We start from the raw sequence: 6,319 nt of genomic DNA on the forward strand, positions 1-6,319 counted from the left end.
GTCAAACGCTTGTTCATCAAACAAAAAACCCCAAGTCTTCAACACTCATGGCCGACAACAATCAAATTGACAAGTAGTATCCATCCAAAATTCCTCGAATTCTTCCTAAATGCATGATATATACAAAGATGCATGGGTTGCCTCCCATGAAGCGCCCTTGTTTATTGTCGTAGGCTCGACGGAGTTATGAATAACAATCAAAAATTTGGAATAAAAGTGGCAATTGAGCTCACATTCTTGATAATAGGGGTCCCGGCAATGTAGTGCTTTAGCCGTTGTCCATTTACCTTGAACGTTTGGTCTCCATCGGAAACTTCAACCGACCCATATGGAAAAGCTCGGACCACGGTGAAAGGCCCCGACCACTTTGACTTCAATTTTCCCGAAAAGAGCTTGAACCTTGAATTAAAGAGGAGAACCAAGTCCCCCTCCTTGAATTCCCTCCTTATAATAGCCTTGTCATGGAACCGCTTAGTCTTTTCCTTGTACAACCTAGAGCTTTCATAAGCCTCTAGTCGGAATTCTTCAAGCTCATTGAGGTCAAGTAGCCGCTTTTCCCCGGCGCTCTTTAGGTCAAAGTTTAGTAGACGGATGGCCCAATGTGCCTTATGCTCCAACTCAACCGGTAAATGACAAGGCTTACCGTACACCAACCGGAACGGTGAAGTTCCTATTGGCGTTTTAAAGGCGGTACGGTAAGCCCACAATGCATCGTTGAGCTTGGTAGACCAATCTTTCCTTGACCGGTTCACGGTCTTTTCGAGGATCATCTTGATTTCACGGTTAGAAATTTCGGCTTGGCCGTTGGCTTGCGGGTGATAGGCAAGGCTCCGCCTATGTTGCACCCCGTGCCTCTTGAGTAAAGCATCAAGAGTCCTCTCCCGGAAATGGGTTCCACGGTCACTTATCACAATTCGTGGGACTCCAAACCGGGGGAATATGATTGTCTCCATGAGCTTGGTCACGGATTTTGCGTCACAAGTCTTTGTTGGAATTGCTTCAACCCATTTGCTCACGTAGTCCACCGCAACAAGAATATACTCATTCCCATTTGATGAGGGAAAAGGGCCTTGGTAGTCAATGCCCCATACATCGAATAGCTCCACCTCAAGTATGTAGTTCATTGGCATTTCATGCCTCTTTGAAATGTTACCACTTCTTTGACACTTGTCACACTTCTTGACGTAGGTGGCCACATCGTGAAATAGGGAAGGCCAAAAGAATCCACATTGGAGCACCCTCGCGGCGGTTTTTCGTGAACTACCATGCCCTCCACTTGGCATGTCATGGCAATGAGAGATTATGGGTTGGACTTCTTCATTGGGGATGCATCTTCTAATTATCCCGTCGGCACAAGCTTTGTAGAGACACGGTTCTTCCCAAAAATATTGCTTAAGGTCATGGAAGAATTTCTTTCTCTTATGGGAATCATAACCGTGTGGGATGACCCCGGATACCAAATAATTTGCATAGTCCGCGTACCACGGGGTATCCATCAAAGCTAGTGCGAATAGTTGATCATCCGGTAATGTGTCATCAATTGGCAATCCATCCTTATCCTTGACATGGAGTAGCCGAGAAAGATGATCGGCTACCACATTTTCTACACCTTTCTTGTCTCTAATCTCGATATCGAACTCTTGCAACAATAGTATCCACCGAATCAAGCGGGGTTTTGACTCCTTCTTGATTAGCAAGTGTCTCAACGCCGTGTGATCGGTGTGCACAATTACCTTAGAGCCCACCAAATAAGAACGAAACTTGTTCATGGCATATATGACCGCCAAAAGCTCCTTTTCGGTGGTAGTGTAATGAGATTGAGCTTCATCCAAAGTCTTGCTTGCATAATAAATGGCATGGAGTTTACCATTCTTCTTTTGCCCTAGCACCGCTCCCACCGCCACATCACTAGCATCGCACATCAATTCGAAAGGTTCTCCCCAAGTGGGAGGTTGCATGATTGGAGCGGTGATGAGAGCTTCCTTCAACCTATTGAATGCATCCAAACACTCATTAGTAAATTCAAATGGCACATCTTTTCCAAGCAACAAAGTTAAAGGTCGGGCAATCAAAGAAAAATCCTTAATGAATCTCCGGTAAAAACCGGCATGCCCAAGAAAACTCCTAATTCCTTTTACATTAGTGGGAGGGGGTAGTGTTTTGATCACTTCAATCTTGGCTTGATCAACTTCCAAGCCCTTACTTGACACTACATGACCCAAAACAACCCCGGATGTCACCATGAAGTGACATTTCTCCCAATTCAAGACTAGACCACTCTCTTGACATCTTTTCAAGACCTTACCCAAATTAGCTAGACATCCATCAAATGAGGTGCCTACGACCGAGAAGTCGTCCATAAACACCTCCATGATGTTCTCAACATACTCGGAAAATATAGCTAACATGCATCTTTGAAATGTAGCCGGCGCATTGCAAAGCCCAAAGGGCATGCGCCTATAAGCAAAGGTGCCGAATGGGCACGTGAATGTGGTCTTTTCTTGGTCATTAGGGTGAATCGGGATTTGGAAAAATCCCGAAAACCCGTCAAGGTAGCAAAAATGAGAATGTTGGGCAAGTCTTTCCAACATTTGGTCAAGGAAAGGGAGGGGGAAATGGTCTTTCCTAGTTGCCTTGTTTAGGCGCCTATAGTCTATGCACATTCTCCACCCGGTTGTGACTCTTGTTGGAATTAGTTCATTCTTATCATTGGTGACTACCGTGACCCCGCCCTTCTTCGGCACAACATGCACCGGGCTCACCCATGCACTATCGGAGATAGGGTATATTATGCTTGCATCATAGAGCTTCAACACCTCCTTCCTAACCACTTCTTTCATAGCGGGGTTAAGGCGGCGTTGAGGCTCAATGGAAGATGCACTCTCATCCTCCAAATGAATGCGATGGGTGCAAAAAGAAGGGCTAATCCCCTTGATATCATCAATTGAGTACCCAATGACATCCTTGTATTTTCTCACAACATCAAGCAATTTTTGAAGTTCGGTGTCATTGAGTGCACTATTGACAATAATAGGGTAAGTATCATTAGGGCCAAGGAAAGCATGTTTAAGAGTAGAGGGAAGGGGTTTCAACTCCACTTGAGGAGGCGTGGATCTCTCCTCTTTCTTATCATCTCTTCTCAAACTTTCAAATTCTTTTTCCGGGTCTTCTTCAATTGTTGCTTCCATAGCTAAAGCATACTCCCGGTGCTCCTTGCAATCCTTTACCTTGCCCTCAAGGAACCCTTGCAAACCCTTGTCTTCATCAAATTTCTTCATATCAACCCATTCTTCTACCACGTCAATCATATAACAAGACTTTTCTTCCGAAGGCTCTTTCATAGCCTTGTTCAAGGAGAATTCAACCTTTTCTTCACCCACTTGCAAAGAAAGCTTCCCATTCTTCACATCAATCATGGCACCCCCCGTAGCAAGGCAAGGGCGCCCCAATATGATGGGAATATTTGAGTCTTCGGGGATGTCCATCACATAGAAATCACATGGAAATGCAAGTTTCCCCACCTTGAGTGGGACATCCTCCACAAGACCAATAGGGTATCTTACCGACCTATCCGCAAGTTGGAGAGAAACCCTTGTTGGTGAAAGCTCATAACCCTTCAACTTCTTGAAAATTTTGAGGGGCATAAGACTAATGCTTGCCCCCAAATCACACAAAGCCCTCTCAATGTGCACGGTCCCAATCTTACAAGGTATGGAAAAACTCCCCGGGTCTTCAAGCTTTTGAGGAGCTTCATTCATGAGAATTGCACTACACTCTTTGGATAAGCTCACCGTAGTTGTTGGGCTCAAAGAGTTTTTGTTTGAGATAAGCTCCTTCAAGAACTTGCCATAGCTTGGAATCTCCTTTACGGCATCAATGAAAGGCATGGTAATGTTGATACCCTTCATCATGTCCATGAACTTCCCATACTTTTGTTCAAGTTTGGCTCTTGCCAACCTTTGTGGAAAGGGAACCGGTGGTACATAAGTTCTTACCACTTGTTGTTGAGGCTCTTCAACCACCCTTGTTGGTTCATCAATCACTTTTGGAGTTTCCACAACAATTTCCACAAGCTCATCTTTTCCCTCCTTTTCTTCAATTACCTTAGGAGGTTCAACCACCAATTGAGGTTCAATGACATTGCCCGGTCTACTACTCTTCCTTTTCTTGACAAATTCCCGGTCTTCCAAATCTCTACCACTCCTCAAGTGAATAGCATTCACGATTTTCGGATTTTCCTCGGTTTTACCCGAGAATTTACCTTGGGAGGCTTGTAGTTGGCTCATTTGGGTAGCCAATTGGGAGATTTGGTTGTCCGTCATCCGTTGAGAAGCTTGCATTTGGGTCCTAAGTTGGTTGATGGATGAGGTTGTCTCGTCATGTTTTTGAGTGGAATGGTTGATGAATTGTGTTTGAGTATTGACAAGTTGGTTTTGGGAAGTCATCAATTGTTCCATCATGAGTTCCAAACTTGACTTTGGTTGGGCGGTTTGTTGGAAAGGTTGGGTGGTTTGTTGGAAAGGTTGGGTGGTTGGTGGGTTGAGTGGTTGAAATTGTTGTTGTCTTGGTTGGAAGGTTCTTCCTTGGAAACCCGGTGGACCTTGATTGAATGTAGTGTTTTGTTTTTGAGTTTGGAAGTTTGGTTGTTGTGACTTTTGTTGGAAGGTTGGGTTTTGGACATTTTGAGAGCCATAAGAGAAGTTTGGGTGGGCTCTCAATCCGGGGTGATATTGGTTGTTGTTAAATGCTTGCTTGGCCGTACTAGACTCCCATATCCCGTTCACTTGCTCCATACCACTTCCATCTCCAACCACCAAAGGACACTCATTAGGTGGGTGTCCTTGGTCGCCACAAAGCTCACAACTATAGACTTGGTTCCTCATAGAAGAATTGCTAGATGTTTTGCTTGAGCTCATCAAGGCAACTTGTTGCTTAAGCTCTTCTATCATCTCTTTCACTTCCACATTGTTGGCCGATTCGACCGTTGACTTCCCTTTCCTCTTGTGCCTATCATTGTTCCAATGAAAGGTACGAGAAGCCATTTCTTCAATAAGTTCTTTCGCCGTCTTGTGGTCTATCTTATCCAAAGCTCCCTTCCCCGAGCCGGAATCAAGATTCATCTTCATATCATTGTTTAACCCTTCATAGAAATTGTTGATGAGCTCATCATCCCCAATACCGTGGTGAGGACATAGCCTTTGGAGGCCCTTGTACCTCTCCCATGCTTCATAAAGGGTCTCATCCTCTTGTTGGGTGAACCCTTGGAGCTCACTCTTGATTCTTGCGGTTCGTTGGGGTGGGAAATACTTGTTGAGAAAAGCCTTAGAGACATCGTCCCAAGTCCGAAGAGAGTCGGGTTCACAACTTTTAAGCCACTCCTTGGCACTTCCCCTCAAAGAGTAAGGGAAAAGCCTAAGGCGTACGGCATCCTCCGTCACTCCATTGGCCTTGAACATGTCGCAACTATCCAAGAACTCGTTTAGATGCTCGTTGGGGTTTTCGGTGGCTCCCCCTCCGAATTGATTCCCTTGGACTAGTTGTAGCAAGGTGGCTTTCACATCAAAATTGTTAGCTTGAATAGGTGGCTTCACAATACTCGGATTCACCACCTTTTTCGGAGCCAAGTTATCTCTCATAGGAACCGCGGCCATTGTTACTTCCGTTTCCGGTGTTGCAAAAGGATTTTCGAAAGTTTCAAAGACCCGTGGTTCTCCTTGAAGGTTCTCAATTACTGGATTTTCTTGAGGAATCGGTGTTTCTATAAGCCCTCTTCTACGAAGTGAATTTAGTCTTCTTGCGGTTGCTTCGATCTCGTGGTCAATCGGACGAATTGGATGACCTCTTCGAGTTCTTCTTCTCATGCAAAAAGTCCTACACACTCAAGAGAGGGATTAGTAACAAAAGACTTAGTCTAAACAAGAATGAAAACAATTAATATCTAGCCGAACTCCCCAAGAATCGGCGCAAAAACTTGATGGTATCAAGCTATACCTCGCAAGTGCACGATTCTATCGTTGTACACTATTAAGGGTCGATCCCACAAGGAGTTGAAAAGATTACTAATTGTTCTAATCCGATCGTTTAGCTAAGTCGAAAATAAGAGAGGATGGTTGTTATACTAATGCTACCTAAAATAAAGAGAAATGCAAACTTAACAAAAGCAAGGAAATTAAGCAAACACGAGGGTAGGTTGTAATTCAAATAATTTAAAGGCCTAAGACTCGGTTCTTCCCAAACAATTCGCAATTCCACATGGTTAAATTTCTAGGCTAATCACAAAGGTAGTTAGGTGAGGAGGTGACGGCTCTAATTCGCCTAA

General features: G+C 44.4%; 1 non-coding gene across 1 annotated transcript; it reads left to right on the forward strand.

Moving 5' to 3' along the window:
• Positions 1-5,175: 5,175 nt before the first annotated feature.
• On the forward strand, positions 5,176-5,282 carry LOC141597713 (small nucleolar RNA R71). The gene has a single exon (XR_012522933.1). It is a non-coding gene; the product is annotated as a small nucleolar RNA R71 (small nucleolar RNA).
• The last annotated feature ends 1,037 nt before the right edge of the window (positions 5,283-6,319 follow it).

The sequence above is a fragment of the Silene latifolia genome, chromosome 8, assembly GCF_048544455.1.
Source record: "Silene latifolia isolate original U9 population chromosome 8, ASM4854445v1, whole genome shotgun sequence".
In the NCBI taxonomy this organism is placed as follows: domain Eukaryota; kingdom Viridiplantae; phylum Streptophyta; class Magnoliopsida; order Caryophyllales; family Caryophyllaceae; genus Silene; species Silene latifolia.